This window comes from Bidens hawaiensis, unplaced genomic scaffold (assembly GCF_021521415.1).
Source record: "Bidens hawaiensis isolate Kalapana, Puna unplaced genomic scaffold, B.hawaiensis_p1.1 tig00009190_1, whole genome shotgun sequence".
Taxonomy (NCBI): domain Eukaryota; kingdom Viridiplantae; phylum Streptophyta; class Magnoliopsida; order Asterales; family Asteraceae; genus Bidens; species Bidens hawaiensis.
Window position 1 is genome coordinate 243,339 of NW_027491677.1, and position 27,580 is coordinate 270,918.

Sequence of the window (27,580 nt, forward strand, 5' to 3'; positions counted from 1 at the left end):
TAAAGATTTCCCGTGGCCCGCTTGAAATTTTGCTACTACGGCCAAAGGGGTATGTTCACCGTCAGCCCGAAAAAACTGAGTATGGGGCTATTCACCGAATCTAACCATATTTTCGGTCATGGAGATCGCCATTGAATATTTTATGACCCCACGAAAGAATAGGATCATTTGATGTCCCTAAAGATTTCCCATGGCCCGTTCGAAATTTTGCTACTACGGCCAAAGGGGTAAGTTCACCGTCAGCCCGAAAAAACTGATTATGGGGCTAGTCACCGAAAATGACCATATTTTTTGTCCTAAAGACCTACATCGAATATTTTATTACCCTACGAAAGAATCGGATCAATTTTATATCCCTAAAGCTTTACCGTGGCTCGTTCGAACTTTTGCTACTACGGCCAAATGGGTATGTTCACTGTCTGCCAGAAAAAACTGTGTATGGGGCTATTCATCCAAAATAACCATATTTTCGGTCTTGGAGACCTCCATCGAATATTTTATGACCCTACGAAAGAATCAGATCAATTTGATGTCCCTAGAGCTTTCCCGTGCCCCGTTCAAAATTTTGCTACTACGGCCAAAAGGGTATGTTCACCGTCAGCCCGAAAAAACTGAGTATGGGGCTATTCACCGAATCTGACCATATTTTCGGACCTAGAGACCTCCATTGAATTTTTATATGAACCCACGAATGAATCGGATTAATTTGATGTTCTTAGAGATTTCCCATGGCCCGCTTGAAATTTTGCTACTACGGCCAAAGGGGTATGATCACCGTCAGCACGAAAAAACTAGTATGGGGCTATTCACCGAATCTGACCATATTTTCGGTCCTGAAGACCTCATCGAATATTTTATTACCCTACGAAATAATCGGACCAGATTTGAAGTCCCTACGAAATAATATGGGGCTATTCACCGAATTTGACCATATTTTCGGTCCTGGAGACCCCCATCGAATATTTTATTACCCTACGAAATAATCGGATCAATTTGATGTCCCGAGAGTTTTCAGTGGCCCGCTTGAAATTTTGCTACTACGGCCAAAGGGGTATGTTCACCGTTAGCCCGAAAAAACTACTATGGGGCTATTCACCGAATCTGACCATATTTTCGGTCATGGAGATCTCCATTGAATATTTTATGACCCCACGAAAGAATAGGATCAAATTTATGTCCCTAAAGATTTCCCGTGACACGTTCGAAATTTTGCTACTACGGCCAAAGGGGTATCTTCACCGTCAGCCCGAAAAAACCGAGAGCGGGGCTATTCATCGAATCTGACCATATTTTCGGTCATGGAGAACTCCATTGAATATTTTATGACCCCACGAAAGAATAGGATCAATTTTATGTCCCTAAAGATTTCCCGTGGCGCGTTCGAAATTTTGCTACTACGGCAAAAGGGGTATGTTCACCGTCAGCCCGAAAAAACTGAGTATGGGGCTAGTCACCCAAAATGACCATATTTTTGGTCCAGGAGACCTCCATCGAATTTTTTATGACCCTACGAAAGAATCAGATCAATTTGATGTCCTTATAGCTTTCCCGTGGCCCGTTCGAAATTTTGGTACTACGGCCAAAGGGGTATGTTCACCGTCAGCCAGAAAAAACTTTGTATGGGGCTATTCACCGAATCTAACCATATTTTCGGTCCTTGAGACCCCCATTGAATATTTTATGACCCCACGAAAGAATCGGATTAATTTGATGTCCTTAAAGCTTTCCCGTGGCCCGTTCGAAATTTTGCTTCCTCGGCCAAAATGGTATGTTCACTGTCCTCCATCAAATATTTTATGACCCTACAAAAGAATTGGATCGATTTGATGTCCCTAGAGCTTTCTCTTGGCACGCTCGAAATTTTGCTAATACGGCCAAATGGGTATATGTTCATCGTCAGCCCGGAAAAACTGAGTATGGGGCTATTAACCGAATCTGACCATATTTTCGGTCCTGGAGACCTCTATCGAATATTTTATGACCCTACGAAAGAATCAGATAAATTTGATGTCCCTAGAGCTTTCCCGGGGCCCGTTCGAAATTTTGTTACTATGGCCAAAGGGGTATTTTCACCGTCAGCCTGAAAAAACTGAATATGGGGCTAGTCACCCAAAATGGCCATATTTTTGGTCCTAGAGACCGGCATCGAATATTTTATAACCCTACGAAAGAATCTAATAAATTTTATATCCCTAAAGCTTTACCGTGGCTCGTTCGAACTTTTGCTACTACGGCCAAATGGGTATGTTCGCTGTCAGCCGGAAAAAACTGTGTATGGGGCTATTCACCCAAAATGACCATATTTTCGGTCCTGGAGACCTCCAACGAATATTTTATGACCTTACGAAAAAATCAGATTAGTTTGATGTCCCTAGAGCTTTCCCGTGGCCCGTTCGAAATTTTTCTACTTCGGCCAAAGGGGTATGTTCACCGTCAGCCCGAAAAAACTGAGTATGGTGCTACTCACCGAATCTGACCATATTTTCGATCATGGTGATCTCCATTGAATATTTTATGACCCCACGAAAGAATAGGATCAATTTTATGTCCCTAAAGATTTCCCGTGGCCCGTTCGAAATTTTGCTACTACGGCCAAAGAGGTATGTTCACCGTCAACCCGAAAAAACTGAGTATGGGGCTAGTCACAGAAAATGACCATATTTTTTGTCCTAAAGACCTACATCGAATATTTTGTTACCCTACGAAAGAATCGGATCAATTTTATATCCCTGAAGCTTTACCGTGGCTCGTTCGAACTTTTGCTACTACGGCCAAATGGGTATGTTCACTGTCTGCCAGAAAAAACTGTGTATGGGGCTATTCACCCAAAATGACCATATTTCGGTCTTGGAGACCTCCATCGAATATTTTATGACCCTACGAAAGAATCAGATCAATTTGATGTCCCTGGAGCTTTCCCGTGGCCCGTTCGAAATTTTGCTACTACGGCCAAAAGGTTATGATCACCGTTAGCCCGAAAAAACTGAGTATGGGGCTATTCACCGAATCTGACCATATTTTCGGACCTAGAGACCTCCATTGAATTTTTTTATGAACCCACGAATGAATCGGATTAATTTGATGTCCCTAGAGCTTTCCCGTGGCCCGCTTGAAATTTTGCTACTACGGCCAAAGGGGTATGATCACCGTCAGCCCGAAAAAACTAGTATGGGGCTATTCACCTAATTTGACCATATTTTCGGTCCTAAAGACCTCCAACGAATATTTTATTACCCTACAAAATAATCGGATCAATTTGATGTCCCTAGATTTTTCCGTGTTCCGCTTGAAATTTTGCTACTACGGCCAAAGGGGTATGTTCACCGTCAGCCCGAAAAAACTGAGTATGGGGCTATTCACCGAATCTGACCATATTTTCGGTCATGGAGACCTCCGTCGAATATTTTATTACCCTACGAAATAATCGGATCAATTTGATATCCCTAGATTTTTCCCGTGGCCCGCTTGAAATTTTGCTTCTACGGCCAAAGGGGTATGTTCACCGTCAGCCCGAAAAAACTGAGTATGGGGCTATTCACCGAATCTGACCATGTTTTCAGTCATGGAGACCTCCATCGAATTTTTTATTACCATACGAAATAATCGGATCAATTTGATTTCCCGAGAGTTTTCCCGTGACCCGCTTGAAATTTTGCTACTACGGCCAAAGGGGTATGTTAACCGTTTGCCCGAAAAATCTAGTATGGGGCTATTCACCGAATCTGACCATATTTTCGGTCTTAGAGACCTGCATCGAATATTTTATTACCATACGAAAGAATCGGATCAATTTTATATCCCTAAAGCTTTACTGTGGCTCGTTCGAACTTTTGCTACTATCGCCAAATGGGTATGTTCACTGTCAGCCAAAAAAAACTGTGTATGGGGCTATTCACCTGTAACATCCCGAAATTTAACCCGGTGACCAAAAATCTATCTTTCGTAAATAAATGATATTTTCATTATTTTAAAAGATTTCAGATATTTTATTTAATGTTATTTTATAAAAGTTTTTAGAAAAATGTTTCGTTTTATAAATTTTATGAACTCGACCCGTCTTGACCCGTAGGAAAAACCAACCCGAGCCAAAACCCGAACCCAAGAAACCGAGTATATAAACGTAAGTTCAAGACAACTCCCCCATTTTCTCTTCTTCTCTCCCACTCCCACACCCAAACGCTCTCATTCTAGAGAGAGAAGCTAGAGAGAGAAAGTGTTCAAAACGCAAACCCGAGCCCGGAATCTTGTAGCAATTCGTTTTTGGTAAGTCCCTCTCGAAAATAATCCGTTTTCATAACCATTTTCGGCCTCAAATCGAGCAAAAACACCCATTTTCGTTTCTAGAGTTTTCGGGTCAAAAACCGTCTTGTTTTGGTGTCAAAATGCAGGTCTTTGTGTATAAAAACACTAGGAATCATTAGTTCTTTCAATCCCGAGCATTTCCATGTCAAAAACTTCGATTTTAGGTGAAAAATCATGAAAATCGCGAAATCCCGTAGGTTTCTCCGTCGCTCGGCTTGAAGGCGTCGACTCAGGACTCATTCGGTCGAACCAGTCGACCGAACCAGTGCATTCGACCGAATAGGGAAGCAACCGAATGGTCTCCACCTCATTCGACCGAATGAGCTTCGTATTCGACCGAACGAGTGTCTATTCGACCGAACAAGTGCCATGTTCGACCGAACGAGTTTTCCCAGCTGGTTCGACCGAGTGTGTGTCTAGTTCGATCGAATTTGCCTCAGATTCGACCGAATGTGTGCCTATTAGACCGAATCAAGCCAGAACCAAGCTGTTTTCGTCTTTAAAGCCTAGTTTTTGCTCGAGGTCGCGTAAGCTCGTTTTCTTAGACTTATAACGCGTTGTTAACCTTATATATATGTCCAATTCTAGGCTAAGGAGATCTATTGTAGCACCATCCTAACCCGAGATCAAGGTGAGTTCATAACCCCTTTTTAACTGTATTGCTTTATCAAACCACGGGGTGGAAATATGCAAAAACACTTTACTTCAAAACCTTTACACACTGTTTTCTCTGCTTTTATTCGCTTTCACTTATAACTTAACGTAATGTAAGCACTATCACAATTACTTTACTTACTCTACAAATTGTATTACTCTATGAACTGCTGCTCTATGAACTGTTGCACTATACATGTTCGCTCTACGCGCTATTGCACTATGAACTATATGCTCTCTACACTGTTGCTCTATGAACCACGGCCACTATCACGACTGCTTTGGGTATCCTGCGGGACCCATGTAAGTCTCGCTCCACTACTGACTCGACGGCCTTGGATTCTGTGTGAATCCATGTAAGTCTCGCCTCTCTCTCTCGCGTGGCCTCTTATGTGTATTATGTGTTATTACTTGCTCTTTTGGTCTATCTGTTATGTGCAATTATCTCGAGTATTATGAACTATTGCGTTGCCTCACACACATCGTAACTCTGGACTCTCCTCTCCACTCAATGACCCACGTGCACGCTTTTCGCGCACTATTATGAACTGTAATGATCCATGTACCCGCACTACGCTTTTACTTATGATCTGTCTTCTCACTTTGGATTTATAAACCAAAAAGCACAACAAAATATGCTGTAGGAGTGGTGGGTTAGCCGCTGGTACACCCTATATATATAAACCCCTACAACCTATTTTGGTGCGCTTGTTCTTTTTCTAACTATTTTTCCTAAAAACCGGGATCATACTCAAACATGGTAGAACAAGTTGTAGGAGTGGTGGGTTAGCCGCTGGTACACCCTATATATAAACCCCTACAACTTGGTCTAGCATGCTTGTGTATGAAATCCCTTTTTCTTTTTACCACAACCTTATGTTCTCACTCAACTATTTTTGTAGTTGACGTTTTCCTGCATATTTTTAGGTAATGCTGATAGATGAAGAACAGGGATTTCTAGATGGCCTTAGGAGAAGACCGAAGGCGTAGTACTAGATTTAGTATCTGTTGGACAATTGTGGTGTTATTTGTATCTTTTGAACAATGTAACTTGAATATTTATGTATGCATTTCATTTAGACTCTTAACCTGTGTTATGGCTTATTCAATCTGCGACTTCGTCCACGCCCTTGGCTTTCCGCCTTTGGCCGGGGGTGTGACAGATTGGTATCAGAGCCCAAGGTTATAGAGAATTAGGTATGACCTAGACTATAACTTAGGGACCATACTCTGGATAGTTTCATGCATCACTTGCACATATCACACTTGCTTACTTGCCAACTATTTACTTGCTACTTGCTTACATGTTTATCTGTTTAATCGCTTGTCTCTCCACTCTGATCTATGTTCGAGCATGATGCCACACATCACTATATCGCCACTTGTATCACATCTACACATTGTTTGCTTATCTTGTGATCGCCTTACTCTATTGCTATATCCTCGATGTATCTCTTTTGCACTTGTCTCTCATTTTGTCTATTCCCAGAATGCCTCCCCGACGCGCTGATAACACTGACCCTGCCGAGCTGGCCAACATTATCGCACAGCAGATAGCTGCTGTCCTTCCTGGAATGGTGACCCAAATCGCCCAGACCATGCAAGAGGGAGTTCAACCCGCTGCAAACCAAGACCAGAACCCGAACGCTAATGCAACCGATCGACATTACAAGGCCTTCCAAAGTGCCCGACCGACGAACTTCGAAGGATCTGAAGGCGCTGCTGGTCTTCTACAATGGTTCGAAAAGATGGAAGTTACGTTCGATATCGTTGCTTGCCCGGAAAATCTGAGAGTCCGCTATGCTGCAAGTATGTTCCTCAAGCGCGCTCTAAACTGGTGGAACAACGAAGTCAGAACTCGTGGCCGTGAAGCTGCCAACGCTTTGCCCTGGACCGAATTCAAGGAAGTCGTCACCCGAGAGTTCGTACCCCGTAGCGAGCAACAGAAGCTCGAAGCAGAGTTTTGGGAACATAAGATGGAAGGGGCTGACTACCAAGGATACACCGAACGTTACCACGAGCTCGCCCTTTTGGTACCACATATGGTTACTCCCGCAGAACGTGCTGTTGAAGCTTACATCCGTGGCCTTCCCGATTGCATGCGCGCCATCCTCATCGCAGCTGATCCCCAGACGGTCCAAGCCGCTGTTCACCTCACCGCTCTTGTGGCCCAGAGCCTAATCAAAGCCGGCCAACTATCTGACGAACCGAATCGCAAGAAGCAGAAGGTCCTTGCCGCCACCACTACTGTCACTCAAGCTGTTCCCCTGAACACAGTTGCTCCTGATGCCTCCAACAGACCCCGAGCGGGATACGCCGGTGCCCATCCCAAATGCCACACGTGCCAACGTCATCACCCCCAGGGAGTCCAATGCTACAGATGCACAAATTGTGGACGACTCGGTCACCTAGCTAATACCTGCAGATCTGCACCTGCCGCCGCCAACAACGCCGCCTCCAACGCGAGAGCCTGTTACGAGTGTGGAGCCACCGATCACCTCAGGAATCGCTGCCCCCGCATCACCGTCGAGATTCCTCCTGCAAGAGGACGCGTTTACAGGATCGGAGCCGCCGCAGCGCAGCCAGATCAAGACGCCGCTCCAGGTATGTTCTCTTCCTTTCCTTTCGACACGATTCTAACCCTTTTCTCCTTGCTCTCTTCTTACGACTTTAACCCTTGCCGGAGCTGCTCGCCTTTGACCCCTACACGCCCGCACAACTATTTTAACTCGAATTCTTGACAACACCACTTATGATCAACACACTTTCCACTATTATCACTACTACACTTTGTACACTAAGCACTATTACACGAACCACGCACAAACGCAATACTCTCGTATCCCTCACACTATGACCAACGAGCAAACGTGCTTCACGACTGATCGAACTATTTACGCATTATACTGCTGCCGCTTATGTGATTGCCTGGTTATGTGATTATGTGTAGAGTTTTCCCTTAAGCACTTACGCGATGGAGTGACAGTTGCAAGGACGATGCAAGGTGAAATAACGATTATAGTCCGGAATATAATTGTTAAGTCACAGGTGCGTACGTATGCAGATGTTCCATCATGGTACTGTGAGTCCTGAGCCCAATATTCGTGGAGTAAGGGCTACTCAAAGAATGTCGAAGGAGTGGTGGGTACGCCGCTGGTACACCCTATATATAAACCCCTTCGGCAGGGCGTGTGTAGTTCTGAAGCGGGTATTGGAGGTAGGGACTTGTGGTAGTAAAGTGTGTCGCAAGTCTTGAACCCAATGGCAGTTGAGAGAGTATTCAAGTAATGTTGTAGGAGTGGTGGGTACGCCGCTGGTACACCCTATATATAAACTCCTACAACTGGAATTGAATATGATCGAATACGAAAATTGGAAATTTAGGGCTTGTGAGGGGAGTAGGAGTGTCACTGTGAGTCCTAGTCCATGATCAGCGGAAAGGAACATTCGGGTAAAGTTGAAGGGGTGGTGGGTTAGCCGATGGTACACCCTATACATAAACCCCTTCAGCAGTACGTGGATGCGCCCGAAGCAAGTCTTGGGTGAATGCTCATAGTTTTGTGTTTGGATGAACTAAGTTGCTCTAATCACTAGGATCGCGAATGGACTATTTATGCTCATGAACACACTATTTGAACCACTATGCGCAATTTATTTTCTCTCTTGGATTGATTACTCTATCTAGAACCAAGTTATCTCATGCTCAAATTTCATGATATTTAAAAGTTAATATAGGCCATTTGGACGTTAGGCATGGAAAGGAGAAATTCTCAAATTACGATGAGGGAGTGGTGGGTTAGCCGATGGTACACCCTATATATAAGCCCCCTCCTCGTTAATTTGCGAATCCCTGAAAGTGCACATCAAAAGAATGACCTGTATTGATTTGGTAGAATCTATTTCATAAGTTGGACCGTGTGCTTGAAGTTCGGGACGAAATTCCCTAAAGTTGGGGAGACTGTAACATCCCGAAATTTAACCCGGTGACCAAAAATCTATCTTTCGTAAATAAATGATATTTTCATTATTTTAAAAGATTTCAGATATTTTATTTAAAGTTATTTTATAAAAGTTTTTAGAAAAATGTTTCGTTTTATAAATTTTATGAACTCGACCCGTCTTGACCCGTAGGAAAAACCAACCCGAGCCAAAACCCGAACCCAAGAAACCGAGTATATAAACGTAAGTTCAAGACAACTCCCCCATTTTCTCTTCTTCTCTCCCACTCCCACACCCAAACGCTCTCATTCTAGAGAGAGAAGCTAGAGAGAGAAAGTGTTCAAAACGCAAACCCGAGCCCGGAATCTTGTAGCAATTCGTTTTTGGTAAGTCCCTCTCGAAAATCATCCGTTTTCATAACCATTTTCGGCCTCAAATCGAGCAAAAACACCCATTTTCGTTTCTAGAGTTTTCGGGTCAAAAACCGTCTTGTTTTGGTGTCAAAATGCAGGTCTTTGTGTATAAAAACACTAGGAATCATTAGTTCTTTCAATCCCGAGCATTTCCATGTCAAAAACTTCGATTTTGGGTGAAAAATCATGAAAATCGCGAAATCCCGTAGGTTTCTCCGTCGCCCGGCTTGAAGGCGTCGACTCAGGACTCATTCGGTCGAACCAGTCGACCGAACCAGTCCATTCGACCGAATAGGGAAGCAACCGAATAGTCTCCACCTCATTCGACCGAATGAGCTTCGTATTCGACCGAACGAGTGTCTATTCGACCGAACAAGTGCCATGTTCGACCGAACGAGTTTTCCCAGCTGGTTCGACCGAGTGTGTGTCTAGTTCGATCGAATTTGCCTCAGATTCGACCGAATGTGTGCCTATTAGACCGAATCAAGCCAGAACCAAGCTGTTTTCGTCTTTAAAGCCTAGTTTTTGCTCGAGGTCGCGTAAGCTCGTTTTCTTAGACTTATAACGCGTTGTTAACCTTATATATATGTCCAATTCTAGGCTAAGGAGATCTATTGTAGCACCATCCTAACCCGAGATCAAGGTGAGTTCATAACCCCTTTTTAACTGTATTGCTTTATCAAACCACGGGGTGGAAATATGCAAAAACACTTTACTTCAAAACCTTTACACACTGTTTTCTCTGCTTTTATTCGCTTTCACTTATAACTTAACGTAATGTAAGCACTATCACAATTACTTTACTTACTCTACAAATTGTATTACTCTATGAACTGCTGCTCTATGAACTGTTGCACTATACGTGTTCGCTCTACGCGCTATTGCACTATGAACTATATGCTCTCTACACTGTTGCTCTATGAACCACGGCCACTATCACGACTGCTTTGGGTATCCTGCGGGACCCATGTAAGTCTCGCTCCACTACTGACTCGACGGCCTTGGATTCTGTGTGAATCCATGTAAGTCTCGCCTCTCTCTCTCGCGTGGCCTCTTATGTGTATTATGTGTTATTACTTGCTCTTTTGGTCTATCTGTTATGTGCAATTATCTCGAGTATTATGAACTATTGCGTTGCCTCACACACATCGTAACTCTGGACTCTCCTCTCCACTCAATGACCCACGTGCACGCTTTTCGCGCACTATTATGAACTGTAATGATCCATGTACCCGCACTACGCTTTTACTTATGATCTGTCTTCTCACTTTGGATTTATAAACCAAAAAGCACAACAAAATATGCTGTAGGAGTGGTGGGTTAGCCGCTGGTACACCCTATATATATAAACCCCTACAACCTATTTTGGTGCGCTTGTTCTTTTTCTAACTATTTTTCCTAAAAACCGGGATCATACTCAAACATGGTAGAACAAGTTGTAGGAGTGGTGGGTTAGCCGCTGGTACACCCTATATATAAACCCCTACAACTTGGTCTAGCATGCTTGTGTATGAAATCCCTTTTTCTTTTTACCACAACCTTATGTTCTCACTCAACTATTTTTGTAGTTGACGTTTTCCTGCATATTTTTAGGTAATGCTGATAGATGAAGAACAGGGATTTCTAGATGGCCTTAGGAGAAGACCGAAGGCGTAGTACTAGATTTAGTATATGTTGGACAATTGTGGTGTTATTTGTATCTTTTGAAAAATGTAACTTGAATATTTATGTATGCATTTCATTTAGACTCTTAACCTGTGTTATGGCTTATTCAATCTGCGACTTCGTCCACGCCCTTGGCTTTCCGCCTTTGGCCGGGGGTGTGACATCACACAAAATGACCATATATTCGGTCTTGGAGACCTCGATCGAATTTTTATGACCCTACGAAAGAATCAGATCAATTTGATGTCCCCAGAGCTTTCCCATGGCCCGTTCGAAATTTTGCTACTACGGCCAAAGGGGTATGTTCACCGTCAGCCCGAAAAAACTGAGTATGAGGCTATTCACCCAAAATGACCATATATTCGGTCTTGGAGACCTCCATCGAATATTTTATGACCCTACGAAAGAATCAGATCAATTTGATGTCCCTAGAGCTTTCCCGTGGCCAGTTCGAAATTTTGCTACTACGGCCAAAGGGGTATGTTCACCGTCAGCCCGAAAAAATTTAGTGTGGGGCTATTCACCAAAAATGACCATACTTTCGGTCGTGGAGACCTCCATCGAATATTTTATGACCCTACAAAATAATCGGATCAAATTGATGTTCCTAGAGCTTTCCCGTGGCCCGTTCGAAATTTTGCTGCTACGGCCAAAAGGGTAAGTTCACCGTCTGCCCGAAAAAACTGAATATGGGCTAGTCACCGAAAATGACCATATTTTTGGTCCTAAAGACCTACATCGAATATTTTGTTACCCTACGAAGAATCGGATCAATTTTATATCCCTGAAGCTTTACCGTGGCTCGTTCGAACTTTTGCTACTACGGCCAAATGGGTATGTTCACTGTCTGCCAGAAAAAACTGTGTATGGGACTATTCACCCAAAATGACCATATTTTCGGTCTTGGAGACCTCCATCGAATATTTTATGACCCTACGAAAGAATCAGATCAATTTGATGTCCCTAGAGCTTTCCCGTGGCCCGTTCGAAAATTTGCTACTACGGCCAAAAGGTTATGTTCACCGTCTGCCCGAAAAAACTGAGTATGGGGCTATTCACCGAATCTGACCATATTTTCGGACCTAGAGACCTCCATTGAATTTTTTTATGAACCCACGAATGAATCGGATTAATTTGATGTTCCTAGAGCTTTCCCGTGGCCCGCTTGAAATTTTGCTACTACGGCCAAAGGGGTATGATCACCGTCAGCCCGAAAAAACTAGTATGGGGCTATTCACCTAATCTGACCATATTTTCGGTCCTGGAGACCTCCATCGAATATTTTATTACCCTACGAAATAATCGGATCAATTTGATGTCCCTAGATTTTTCCCGTGTTCCGCTTGAAATTTTGCTACTACGGCCAAAGGGGTATGTTCACCGTCAGCCCGAAAAAACTGAGTATGGGTCTATTCACCGAATCTGACCATATTTTCGGTCATGGAGATCTCCATTGAATATTTTTTGACCCCAGGAAAGAATAGGATCAATTTTATGTCCCTAAAGATTTCCCGTGGCCTGCTGTAAATTGTGCTACTACGGCCAAAGGGGTATGTTCACTGTCAACCCGAAAAAACTAGTATGGGGCTATTCACCGAATCTGACCATGTTTTCGGTCATGGAGACCTCCGTCGAATTTTTTATTACACTACGAAATAATCGGATCAATTTGATGTCCCGAGAGTTTTCCCGTGACCCGCTTGAAATTTTGCTACTACGGCCAAAGGGGTATGTTCACCGTAAGCCCGAAAAAACTTAGTATGGGGCAATTCACCGAATCTGACCATATTTTCGGTCCTTGAGACCCCCATTGAATATTTTATGACCCCACGAAAGAATCGGATTAATTTGGTGTCCCTAGAGCTTTCCCGTGGCCCGTTCGAAATTTTGCTATCCCGGCCAAAAGGGTATGTTCGCCGTCAGCCCGAAAAAACTGAGTATGGGGCTATTCACCGAATCTGACCATATTTTCGGTCATGGAGACCTCCATCGAATTTTTTATTACCATACGAAATAATCGGATCTATTTGATGTCCCGAGAGTTTTCCCGTGACCCGCTTGAAATTTTGCTACTACGGCCAAAGGGGTATGTTAACCGTCAGCCCGAAAAAACTAGTATGGGGCTATTCACCGAATCTGACCATATTTTCGGTCCTAGAGACCTGCATCGAATATTTTATTACCATACGAAAGAATCGGATCAATTTTATATCCCTAAAGCTTTACCGTGGCTCGTTCGAACTTTTGCTACTATAGCCAAATGGGCATGTTCACTGTCAGCCAGAAAAAACTGTGTATGGGGCTATTCACCAAAAATGACCATATATTCGGTCTTGGAGACCTCCATCGAATATTTTATGACCCTACGAAAGAATCAGATCAATTTGATGTCCCAAAAGCTTTCCCGTGGCCCGTTCGAAATTTTGCTACTACGGCCAAAGGGGTATGTTCACCGTCAGCCCGAAAAAACTGAGTATGAGGCTATTCACCCAAAATGACCATATATTCGGTCTTGGAGACCTCCATCGAATATTTTATGACCCTACGAAAGAATCAAATCAATTTGATGTCCCTAGAGCTTTCCCGTGACCCGTTCGAAATTTTGCTACTACGGCCAAAGGGGTATGTTCACCGTCAGCCCAAAAAAACTGAGTATGGGGCTAGTCTCCCAAAATGACCATATTTTTTGTCCTAGAGACCGGCATCGAATATTTTATAACCCTACGAAAGAATCGGATCAATTTTATATCCCTAAAGCTTTACCGTGGCTCGTTCGAACTTTTGCTACTACGGCCAAATGGGTATGTTCACTGTTAGCCAGAAAAAACTGTGTATGGGGCTATTCACCCAAAATGACCATATTTTCGGTCCTGGACACCTCCATCGAATATTTTATGAACCTACGAAAGAATCAGATCAATTTGATGTCCCTAGAGCTTTCCCGTGGCCCGTTCCAAAAATTTTTCTACTACGGCCAAAGGGGTATGTTCACCGTCAGCCCGAAAAAACTGAGTATGGGGCTATTCACCGAATCTGACCATATTTTCGGTCATGGAGATCTCCATTGAATATTTTTTGACCCCAGGAAAAAATATGATCAATTTTATATCCCTAAAGATTTCCCGTGGCCTGCTTGAAATTGTGCTACTTCGGCCAAAGGGGTATGTTCACTGTCAGCCGGAAAAAACTAATTTGGGGCTATTCACCGAATCTGACCATATTTTCGGTCCTGGAGACCTCCATCGAATATTTTATGACCCTACAAAAAAATCGGATCAATTTGATGTCCCTAAAGTTTTCCCGTGGCCCGTTCGAAATTTTCCTACTACGGCCAAAGGGGTATGTTCAAAGTCAGCCCGAAAAAACTAGTATGGTGCTATTCACCCAAAATGACCATTTTTTCGGTCCTGAGACCTCCATCGAATATATTATGACCCTACGAAAGAATTAGATCAATTTGATGTCCCTTGAGCTTTCCCGTGAACTGTTTGAAATTTTGCTAATACGGACAAAAGGGTATGTTCAACGTCAGCCCGAACAAACTGAGTATGGGTCTATTCACCCAAAATGACCACATTTTTTGTCTTGGACACCTCCATCGAATACTTTATGACCCTACGAAAGAATCAGATCAATTTGATGTCCCTAGTGCTTTCCCGTGGCCTGTTCGAAATTTTGCTACTACGGCCAAAGGGGTATGTTCACCGTCAGCCCGAAAAAACTGAGTATGGGGCTATTCACCGAATCTGACCATATTTTCGGTCATGGAGATCTCCATTGAATATTTTTTGACCCCACGAAAGAATAGGATCAATTTTATGTCCCAAAAGATTTCCCGTGGCCCGCTTGAAATTTTGCTACTACGGCCAAAGGGGTATGTTCATCGTCAGCCCGAAAAATCTAGTATGGGGCTATTCACCGAATCTGACCATATTTTCGGTCCTGGAGACCTCCATCGAATATTTTATAACCCTACATAAAAATCGGATCAATTTGATGTCCCTAAAGTTTTCCCGTGGCCCGTTCGAAATTTTGCTACTACGGCCAAAGGAGTATGTTCACAGTCAACCCGAAAAAACTAGTATGGTGCTATTCACCCAAAATGACCATATTTTCGGTCCTGAGACCTCCATCGAATATTTTATGACCCTACGAAAGAATGAGATCAATTTGATGTCCTTAGAGCTTTCCCGTGAACTGTTCGAAATTTTGCTAATACGTCCAAAAGGGTATGTTCAACGTCAGCCCGAACAAACTGAGTATGGGTCTATTCACCCAAAATGACCATATTTTTTGTCTTGGACACCTCCATCGAATACTTTATGACCCTACGAAAGAATCAGATCAATTTGATATCCCTAGAGCTTTCCCGTGGCCCGTTCGAAATTTTGCTACTACGGCCAAAGGGGTATGTTCACCGTCAGCCGGAAAAAACTGAGTATGGGGCTATTCTCCGAATCTGACCATATTTTCGGTCATGGAGATCTCCATTGAATATTTTATGACCCCACGAAAGAATAGGATCAATTTTATGTCCCTAAAGATTTCCCGTGGCCCGCTTGAAATTTTGCTACTACGACCAAAAGGGTATGTTCACAGTCAGCCCGAAAAAACTAGTATGGAGCTATTCACCGAATCTGACCACATTTTTGGTCGTAGAGACCTCCATCGAATATTTTATTACCTAATGAAAGAATCGGATCAATTGGATGTCCCTAGAACTTTCCCGTGGCCCGTTCGAAATTTTGCTACTACGGCCAAAGGGGTATGTTCACCGTCAGCCCGAAAAAACTGAGTATGGTGCTATTCACCCAAAATGACCATATTTTCGTTCTTGGAGACCCCCATCGAATATTTAACGACCCTACGAAAGAATCGGATCAATTTGATGTTCCTAGATCTTTCCCGTGGCCCGTTCGAAATTTTGCTACTACGGCAAAAGAGGTATGTTCACCGTCCGCTCGTAAAAACTGAGTATGGGGCTAGTCACCCAAAATGACCACATTTTTGGTCTAGGAGACCTCCATCGAATTTTTTATGACCCTACGAAAGAATCAGATCAATTTGATGTCCCCAGAGCTTTCGCGTGGCCCGTTCGAAATTTTGCTACTACGGCCAAAGGGTTATGTTCACCGTCAGCCCGAAAAAAGTGAGTATGGGGCTATTCTCCGAATCTGACCATATTTTCGGTCATGGAGATCTCCATTGAATATTTTATGACCCCACAAAAGAATAGGATCAATTTTATGTCCCTAAAGATTTCCCGTGGCCCGCTTGAAATTTTGCTACTACGGCCAAAAGGGTATGTTCACCGTCAGCCTGAAAAAACTAATATGGGGCGATTCACCGAATCTGACCATATTTTCGGATTTGGAGACCTCCATCGAATATTTTATGACCATACGAAACAATCGGATCAATTTGATGTCCCTAAAGTTTTCCCGTGGCCCGTTCGAAATTTTGCTACTACGGCAAAAGGGGTATGTTCACCGTCAGCCTGAAAAACTGAGTATGGGGCTAGTAACCCAAAATGACCATATTTTTTATCCAGGAGACCTCCATCGAATTTTTTATAACAATACGAAAGAATCAGATCAATTTGATGTCCCTAGAGATTTCCCGTGGCACGTTTGAAATTTTGCTACTACGGCCAAAGGGGTATGTTCACCGTCAGCCCGAAAAAACTTAGTATGGGGCTATTCACCGAATCTGACCATATTTTTGGTCCTTGAGACCCCATTGAATATTTTATGACCCCACGAAAGAATCGGATTAATTTGATGTCCCTAGAGCTTTCCCGTGGCCCGTACGAAATTTTGCTACCCCGGCCAAAAGGGTATGTTCACCGTCAGCCCGAAAAAACTGAGTATGGGGCTGTTCACCAAATCTGACCATATTTTCGGTTCTGGAGACCTCCATCAAATATTTTATGACCCTACAAAAGAATTGGATCGATTTAATGTCCCTAGAGCTTTCTCGTGTCGCGCTCAAATTTTTTCTAATACGGTCAAAGGGGTATGTTCACCGTCAGCCCGAAAAAACTGAGTACGGGGCTATTCACCGAATCTGACCATATTTTGGGTCATGGAGATCTCCATTGAATATTTTATGACCCCACGAAAGAATAGGATCAATTTTATGTCCCTAAAGATTTCCCGTGGCCCGCTTGAAATTTTGCTACTACGGCCAAAGGGGTATGTTCACAGTTAGCCCGAAAAAACTAGTATGGGGCTATTCACCGGATCTGACCATATTTTCGGTCCTGGAGACCTCCATCGAATATTTTATAACCCTACGAATCAGATCAATTTGATGACCCAAGAGCTTTCCCTTGGCTCGTTCGAAATTTTGCTACTACGGCCAAAGTGGTATGTTCACCGTCAGCCCGAAAAAACTGAGTATGGGGCTATTCACTTAGTCTGACCATAATTTCGGTCATGGAGATCTCCATTGAATATTTTATGACCCCACGAAAGAAAAGGACCAATTTTATGTCCCTAAAGATTTCCCGTTGCCCGTTCGAAATTTTGCTACTACGGCAAAAGGGGTATCTTCACCGTCAACCCGAAAAAACTGAGTATGGGGCTAGTCACCCAAAATGACCATATTTTTGTTCCTAGAGACCGGCATCGAATATTTTATAACCCTACGAAAGAATCGGATCAATTTTATATCCTTAAAGCATTACCGTTGCTCGTTCGAACTTTTGCTACTACGGCCAAATGGTATGTTCACTGTCAGCCAGAAAAAACTATGTATGGGGCTATTCACCCAAAATGACCATATTTTCGTTCCTAGAGACCTTCATCGAATATTTTATGACCCTACGAAAGAATCGGATCAATTTGATGTCCCTAGAGTTTTCCTGTGGCCCGTTCGAATATTTTCTACTACGGCCAAAGGGGTATGTTCACCGTCAGCCTGAAAAAACTGAGTATGGGGCTATTCACCAAATCTAACCATATTTTCGGTCCTGGAGACCTCCATTGAATATTTTATGACCCTACGAATAAATCAGATCAATTTGATGTCCCTAGAGCTTTCACGTGGCTCGTTCGAAATTTTGCTACTACGGCCAAAAGAGTATGTTCACCGTCAGCCCGAAAAAACTAGTATGGGGCTATTTACCGAATCTGACCATATTTTCTGTCCAGGAGACCTCCATCGAATTTTTTATGACCCTACGAAAGAACCAGATCAATTTGATGTCCCTAGAGCTTTCCCGTGGCCCGTTCGAACTTTTTTACTACTACGGCCAAAGAGGTATGTTCAACGTCAGCCCGAAAAAACTTAGTATGGGGCTATTCACCGAATCTGACCATATTTTCGGTCATGGAGACCCCCATTGAATATTTTATGACCCCACGAAAGAATCGGATTAATTTGATGTCCCTATAGCTTTCCCGTGGCTCGTTCGAAATTTTGCTACCCTGTCCAAAAGGGTATGTTCACCGTCAGCTCGAAAAAACTGAGTATGGGGCTATTCACCGAATCTGACCATATTTTCGGTCCTAGAGACCTCCATCGAATATTTTATGACCCTACGAAAGAATCAGATCAATTTTATGTCCCTAGAGCTCTCCCGTGGCCCGTTCGAAATTTTTCTACTACGGCCAAAGTGGTATGTTCACCGTCAGCCCGGAAAAACTCAGTATGTGGCAATTCATCGAATCTTACCATATTTTCGGTCCTGGAGACCTCCATCGAATATTTTATGACCCTACGAAAGAATCAGATCAATTTTATGTCCCTAAAGCTTTCCCGTGGCCCGTTCGAAATTTTTCTACTACGGCCAAAGGGGTACGTTCACCGTCAGCCCGAAAAAACTGAGTATGGGGCTATTCACCGAATCCGACCATATTTTCGGTCCTGGAGACCTGCATGGAATATTTTATGACCCTACAAAAAATCGGATCGTTTTGATGTCCCTAGAGCTTTCCCGAGGCCCGTTCAAAATTTTGCTACTACGGCCAAAGGAGTTTGTTCACCGTCAGTCCGAAAAAACTGAGTATGGGGCTATTCACCTGAAATTACCATATTTTTGGTCCTGGAGACCTCCATCGAAAATTTTTTGACCCCACGAAGAATCGGATCAATTTGATGTCTCTAGAGCTTTCCCGTGGCCCTTTCGAAATTTTGCAACTACGGCTAAAGGGGTATGTTCATCGTCAGCCCGAAAAACTGAGTATGGGGCTATTCACCGAATCTGACAATATTTTCGGTCTTGGAGACCTCCATCGAATATTTTATGACCCCACGAAAAAATCGGATCAATTTGATGTTCCTAGAGCTTTCCCGTGGCCCGTTCGAAATTTTGCTACTACGGCCAAAGGGGTATGTTCACCGTCAACCCGGAAAAACTCAGTATGGGGCTATTCACCGAATCTGACCATATTTTCGATCCTGGAGACCTCCATCGAATATTTTATGACCCTACGAAAGAATCAGATCAATTTTATGTCCCTAGAGCTTTCCCGTGGCTCGTTCGAAATTTTTCTACTACTGCCAAAGGGGTATGTTCAACGTCAGCCCGAGAAAACTGAGTATGGGGCTATTCACCGAATCTGACCATATTTTCGGTCCTGGAGACCTCCATCGAATAGTTTATGACCCTACGAAAAAATCAGATCAATTTGATGTCCCTAGTGTGTTTTCCCGTGGACCGTTCGAAATTTTGCCGCTACGGCCAAAGGGGTATGTTCACCGTCAGCTCGAAAAAACTGAGTATGGGGCTATTCACCGAATCTGACCAGATTTTCGGTCCTGGAGACCTCTATCGAATATTTTATGACCCTACGAAAGAATCAGAGCAATTTTATGTCCCTAGATCTTTCCCTTGGCCCATTCGAAATTTTGCAACTACGACCAAAGGGGTATGTTCATCGTCAGCCCGAAAAAACTGAGTATGGGGCTATTCACCGAATCTGACCATATTTTCGGTCCTGGAGACCTCCATCGAATATTTTATGACCCCACGAAAGAATCGGATCAATTTGATGTCCCTAGAGCTTTCCCGTGGCCCGTTCGAAATTTTGCTACTACGGCCAAAGGGGTATGTTCACCGTCAACCAAAAAAAACTGAGTATGGGGCTATTCACCCAAAATGACCGTATTTTCGAGCTTGGAGACCTCCATCGAATATTTTATGACCCTACGAAAGAATCGGATCAATTTGATGTTCCTAAAGCTTTCCCGTGGCCCGTTCGAAATTTTGCTGCTACGGCCAAAGGGGTATGTTCACCGTCAGTCCGAAAAAACTGAGTATGGGGCTATTCACCTGAAATGACCATATTTTTGGTCCTGGAGACCTCCATCGAATATTTTATGACCCCACGAAGAATCGGATCAATTTGATGTCTCTAGAGCTTTCCCGTGGCCCTTTCGAAATTTTGCTACTACGGCCAAAGGGGTATGTTCACCGTCAGCCCGAAAAAACTGAGTATGGGGCTATTCACCGAATCTGACCATATTTTCGGTCATGGAGACCTCCATTGTATATTTTATGACCTCATGAAAGAATAGGATCAATTTTATGTCCCTACAGATTTCCCGTGGGCCGCTTGAAATTTGCTACTACGGCCAAAGAGGTATGTTCACAGTCAGCCCGAAAAAACTAGTATGGGGCTATTCACCGAATCTGACCATATTTTCGGTCCTGGAGACCTCCATCGAATACTTTATGACCCTACGAAAGAATCGGATCAATTTGATGTACATAGAGCTTTCAAGTGGCCCGTTCGAAATTTTGCTACTACGGCAAAAGGGGTATGTTCACCGTCAGCCCGAAAAAACTGAGTATGGGGCTATTCACCGAATCTGACCATATTTTCGGTACTTGAGACCTCCATTGAATTTCTTTTATGAACCCACGAAAGAATCGGATTAATTTGATGTCCCTAGAGCTTTCCCGTGGCCCGCTTGAAATTTTGCTAATACGGCCAAAGGGGTATGTTCACCGTCAGCCCGAAAAAACTAGTATGGGGCTATTTACCGAATCTGATCATATTTTCGGTCCTGGAGATCTCTATCGAATATTTTATGACCCTACGAAAGAATCGGATCAATTTGATGTCCCTAGAGTTTTCCCGTTGCCCGTTCGAAATTTTGCTACTACGGCCCAAGGGGTATGTTCACAGTCAGCCCGAAAAAACTAGTATGGGGCTATTCACCGAATCTGACCATATTTTCGGTCCTGGAGACCTCCATCCAATATTTTATGACCCTACGAAAGAATCGTATCAATTTGATGTCCCTAGAGTTTTCCCGTGGCCCGTTCGAAATTTTGCTACTACGGCCAAAGGGGTATGTTCACCGTCAGCCCGAAAAAACTGAGTATGGGCTATTCACAGAATATAACCATATTTTCGGTCTTGGAGACCTCCATCGAATATTTTATGACCCCACGAAAGAATCGGATCAATTTAATGTCCCTAGAGCTTTCTCGTGGCCCGCTTGAAATTTTGCTAATACGGTCAAAGGGGTATGTTCATAGTCAGCCCGAAAAAACTAGTTTGGGGCTATTCTCCGAATCTGACCATATTTTCGATCCTGGAGACCTCCATCGAATATTTTAAGACCCTACGAAAGAATAGGATCAATTTGATGTCCCTAGAGCTTTCCCGTGGCTCGTTCGAAATTTTGCTACTACGGCCAAAGGGGTATGTTCACCTTCAGCCTGAAAAAACTGAGTATGAGGCTAGTCACCCAAAATGACAATATTTTCGGTACTAGAGACCTGCATCGAATACTTTATTACGCCACGAAAGAATCGGATCAATGTTATGTCCCTAAAGCTTTACCGTGGCTCGTTCGAAGTTTTGCTTCTACGGCCAAATGGATATGTTCACTGTCAGCCAGAAAAAACTGAGTATGGGGCTATTCACCCAAAATGACCATATTTTCGTTCCTGGGGACCTGCATCGAATGTTTTATGACCCCACTAAAAAATCGGATCAATTTGATGTCTCTAAAGCTTTCCCGCGGCTCGTTCGAAATTTTTGCTACTACGGCTAAAGGGGTATGTTCACCGTCAGCCCGAACGGGCCCCGGGGGTGACGTCCGGAAATAACTATTGATCCGATTTTTTAGTAGGGTAATAAAATATTTAATGGAAGTCTCCAAGACCAAACTTTTGATTCGATGTAGTGATTCGACCCATTGTTAGTTTTTTCTCCTACTCAAGTACCTGACTACCTGACTAACATGCATTGTTTCAAAGTAAGGGTCCACATGACTACCAAGATTTTCAAATCACCCATCCTTTTTAAACCACTAATTTCTCCGCATAAGTTTGCATTATGCCTCCTCTACTTCTAGGTGGTCACATATCAAGTGACTTTATATGAGCTGTATGACATTAATTCATCCATTAACGACTCTTTTGAGTTAGGAGAGGAACTCTCACGTGCACTGCTAATGTAGTGTTGCACCAGCCAATCCTACACTATCACTTCATTTCTAACTTTAAGTACTTACAAATCACAATTTTATAAACCTTAAAAACCATTTTCCATGGGGGTGGCACCCTAGATAGTAAACCTTCTTGTACGCCATTATGCTAAGACTATGATAATGTTATAAAACATCTAATGGCAAGCTAACATAAAACATTTAAACCCTTATTTAGCCAATAAAAACTACACCAAATGTTTTTTGCTTGATTAATCAAATTTGTTAGATTTATCATTAGTTCCAACACAAATATTATTTATTTTGAATGGTAAATCACGGAGTATTTAAATAGTAAGTCAAAGAGTTCATAAGAGAAGTACTCCGTGGCGAAGGATAAAGACAAGACCGCAATAGGTTTAAGTTTCAAGACAGCGGTTCAAAACATGACATTATTCGTTAATCAAACACATACACGGTATAACAAATTATTAACAACACATCACATAGCAAGCCAAATATCCATTTGGTTAAAAATTAACTAGTTCTATACCCTGAAAACAACCCAAAAGTTTCTATTTGACTACCTCTAACAAATTAAATTTTAGATCATTATATAGATCAATATGTCCTCAAATTTAAAACTATAGTTTGTACAATACTAAGGGGGTGTTTGGCCTAGCTTTTTTAACCAAGCTTATAGCTTTTTTAGCTTTTTTTACAAAATAAGCTCAACTTAGTGTTTGTTTTAGCCTTTTAAGCTTATGCTTATGAGCTTATATAAGCTCATTTGAAGAAGCTTATGTGAAGATGGTTTTTTAGCTTATTTAAAGAAGTTTATTTGTATAAGGTTGTAAGTTACTTATTTGCCCTCAATTGGTGATGAATTAATTATTGAAACAACTTATTGCTCTAATAAATTAAAAAATTGTAGATTTAACAACTTATTAAGACACATAATTAACTTGTTGAAGATAAGCTAATTCAAACACTTAAAAAGAGCTTATCAAATAATAGAAAATAAGCTATAAGCTTACTTTATAATATAAGTATAAGTAAAAAAATAAAAGCTAGGCCAAACACCCCCTAATACTCACAGCAAAAACACCCAAACATAATAACATAAGAGATAAAAACGCTCTTATTTACGTTTTGGTTAAACCTTTAAAATTACTGTTTGTAAATACATAAAACATAAGCTTCTGAAAATAAATAAATAAATAATAAAATACCAATAATCTCTTAAAACTCACAAAATTAAAGGTTTTAAGGTATAATTTTAATAGAGAAAAACTTTACTCATCTTATTAAATATTAAGGATACCTCAGAGATCTTGGTGGATAATAATTCATCAAGTGAGCCTAAACTCATCAAGAGTAGCAAATATCATTCTTACATCACTGGTATCACTTAAATGTATTACATAACAAACTTACTAATATTCAAATATATATATATATATATATATATATATATATATATATATATATAAACAACTATTTAGCTGATAATGAGTCAGAAGAAGTAGCTGGTTGTATAATCATACTGTAAAATCATTGGGAATCCGTCTGATTTTTTCATCATCCTCATTACCATTATAACAAATATAATGTAAAAAAAAAGTACAGATTAAACTAAGTAAAAAGAACAAGAAAACCTTGGAACATAGAAAACCTTGGAACATCCGAACATAGATGAGACAAGTATAAGCATATTGTACTTGTTAGGCGACATATAAATATATAGTAGTTGTGGTTATGAGTATGACATGGCTATGGAAACCCTAATTATTAATGGACCGGATTGTTGTTTTATGGGCTTTAGTTAAACATTTGGTACATCAAGGTCCATCACATCAAAGATACAAGATTCATATTAGGGGTGTAAACGAGCCAAGCTGACTCGATCTCTTTTTTTTAAAGCTCAAACTTGGCCCGTTTACCGTTCATTAATTAATTTATGTTTTTGGTTATTTTTATATATTTTGAGAAAATCTTTAAACGAGCCTAATGAGAGTGAGTTATGTTCTCAAACTTCGTGTGGCACCCGAAGGCCAGCCAATCAATCCACTTATGATCAGGGTTTGTTGGTTCCGTCATGCCTTGGACTCATCAGGTGAGCAACAACAGCTCGCTACCATCGTTGAGTTTGTCGTGCAAGCACAATTAGGCATATACGCCTCCTTTCCGCTGAGGCCGTGCCCGATGAAGTTCAGGACAATCAAACAAACCCGAGCATTTCAACACAAATCAAGCATCTCGATCTTCAAATATTTTGTACGTGACACTAAGGCTCAAATTAAGTTGGTGTAGTACCTTAAACAAGTCAAATCTTGGCTAGACCTTGTCTGTGTAATATGAAACTAATTAATACATAGAAGTCTAAAAGTAATAATGTACTTGGCATCCAATGGCTAAGTTTGCTCGGACCAATAGCGGCGGACTTTTCATTTCCAATAATCATGTTCAAAGTGAAAGGTAACGAATGCGTCTTGATGGGTGAACAACTCAACAAGTTCGTCACTACAAGCATCCTTAATTACGCGACCGTTTTTCTCTTCCCACTATCAATGAATTGTTAGACAAACCACATAGATCGACGTTTTTTTTTTCAAAGTAAACATACGGGCAGGCTATCATCAAATTCTAGTAGCCCATAAGATATATGTAAAACGTTTTTTCAGACTATTGATGGTCGCTACGAGTTCTTGGTCATGTCGTTCGGCCTAACTAATGCACTCTCAACGTTTCAAGCCGCAATGAACAAACCTTTTTCGACGGGTACGTTTTCTTTGATGATATCCTCGTCTATAGTGCCTCATGGCCCTGGGACCTTCATTACCAACATTAATTGCGATACTACGTATTCCACGTGCTCGAATCCTATTGGTACCATGTCAAAGCTAGTAAATGCATATTCGGAGCATGCGAGTTACCATTCTTAGGCACATCATCTCGACATATGGGGTAAGAACCGAATAAGAAAAACTCGACACCATTACCGAATATTATCGCCTCTACTGGTGTATGACATTGAAACATATAACAACACATTACAAAACAAAATGAAGGTTTAAATACATAAAAAGCACACGACAATATAACACAACCATAAATAATAAATAATAATCAATCATACCCAGTGAAGTCCCACAAACAGCAAAGCTATAGGTAGGGTCTGGGGAGGGTGGGATGTAGGCACACCGTATCCAAATTGATAAAGAGGTGGCTTCCAGAGAGACCCCCAGCTCTAGACAGTGGCGGACCCAGGATTTTTTGTCAATGGGGTCCCAATTTTTCCGGTTTACAAAATTTTTGGGTCGGTCGTTATTCGGGTCGGGTCGAGAGGAGGAACATAATAAAACACGAAAATATGGTATCATCGGAAACGAGTAAGTAGAAAGAATATAGATTAGAAACTAGATAGAACATACACTTTTAATTCATTTTTATTCATACCCGAAAAACATAAGCGTAAGCTATATATATATGGTCTTACATGAATAACCAAGACATGAAAACTAACTCTTACACAAATAAATGATTAATTATAATATACATACACAAGATAAATAATTTAAGTATATGTAAAACTCATGTTGTCATTATATATGTTGCATGGTGATAATGGTTATATGAGATAAACTAAAGTGATAATGGTTATATGGGATAAACTAAAGAAAAAACACAAATACCCTAACTAAATAACTAATATTGACTAGAATATTAAAAAAACAACAAAAACTGGACATGGTGAGGCTTGAACCTGCAACCTCTCAAAGAAAAAACAAGGGACTTTCCACTAGACTAGTTCAGACTTAATAGTATGGGTTCCAAATATTAATTTTTATGGGGTCCTTGCAAAATTTAATATATCGTCTCTAAGTAATTTTTAAAAAACATTGGTGTCCTGGGACCCCGATAGGAACTATGTGGGTCCGCCCCTAGCTCTAGAATACATATGTTTGAGGCAATATAAGAAAATCAAAGTTTAACAGTAAATAATAATAATAATACAAATAATAATATATATATATATATATATATGAAAAGAAAATACCATTATTGTGTGCGACCAGCACAAGGTAAATAGGCGCCCTAAAGTATTCATTTCTCCCTAAAAATCCTTAACTTTAATTCTACTTCTCCAAGAATTCATATCCTCAACCATGTCCTCTGAGAGGTTTAGGTATATAGATCATGCCTAAAGTATTCCTTTTTGTCTAAAAATCCTTAACTTTAATTATTATAAATAATAATAATATTAATAATATGCCCATTCTACCCTTTTTAGTAATTACGTGCCAGCCCATATTTTACACAATGGCCTATTTTTTTTTTTTTTTATTTGGGGGGGGGGGGGGCATCATTTAAAAAAAACGCTTGTAACTAATTACTGATTAGGATTTATCCTTCTTCATATATATATCCCACCATTTGTGATAATTAGTGATTATTGATTAATTAGAGTTTGGCATCATGGCTTGTAAGTGTTGCATACTAAGGAAGAAGAAGCGGTACGTAATTGTACGCCTGTGTAAACTATTCGTGAACCGTTCTGCAACGGAAAGTTTGTTTATTTAATAAACGTACGGACATGAACACATGTTTCGTTCGTTCATTTATATTCGTTATTTATGTTCATTTATGTCCGTTTAAATGTTTGTTTAGTGCTCATTTACATTTGTTCATATATGTTCATTTATGTCCGTTTATATTTATTTAGTTATGTTCATTTGCATTCGTGAATTGTTCATTTAGAATTTAAACAAACGAACACGAACACATTAATATGTGTTCGTGTTCGTTCGGTTCGTTTACAATCCTACGTAACTTTTATTATATTATTGTTTTTGGTGAACAGTAAGAGGTCAGCAGCATCAGTTGATAATAAGAAGAAGAATCTGTAAGTAATTTATATAATTTTATATTAAATCATTGAATGCAAGTTTTCTTTTTTTTTTTTAATATTGATTTCTCATGATCATTTGTTTTCGATGAAAAGTGAGAGGTTAGCTAATAAGAGGAAGAACAGTCAAGATCAAGAGGTAAGATTGGTTATCGAACTCATGATTTCGAGTTTTTTTTATCTAGCTAGTACGATGTACGAATTAATAATCGCGCTTTTGTACATTGTTTAGTTTGCGCCTAGGAAAATTTATAACCCCGAAGGCGGGCTGCTGAGTGCTGAGGTACACCAGACCATTTCAAATCGGGGT

At 41.3% G+C, this 27,580-nt stretch overlaps 2 non-coding genes across 2 annotated transcripts; both read right to left on the reverse strand.

The window, feature by feature from the left end:
- Positions 1 to 23,682: 23,682 nt before the first annotated feature.
- LOC143531557 (small nucleolar RNA SNORD24) lies at positions 23,683 to 23,768 on the reverse strand. Its single transcript, XR_013135039.1, has one exon. It is a non-coding gene; the product is annotated as a small nucleolar RNA SNORD24 (small nucleolar RNA).
- Positions 23,769 to 23,872: 104 nt separating this feature from the next.
- On the reverse strand, positions 23,873 to 23,952 carry LOC143531558 (small nucleolar RNA R12). Its single transcript, XR_013135040.1, has one exon. It is a non-coding gene; the product is annotated as a small nucleolar RNA R12 (small nucleolar RNA).
- Between the last annotated feature and the right edge of the window lie 3,628 nt (positions 23,953 to 27,580).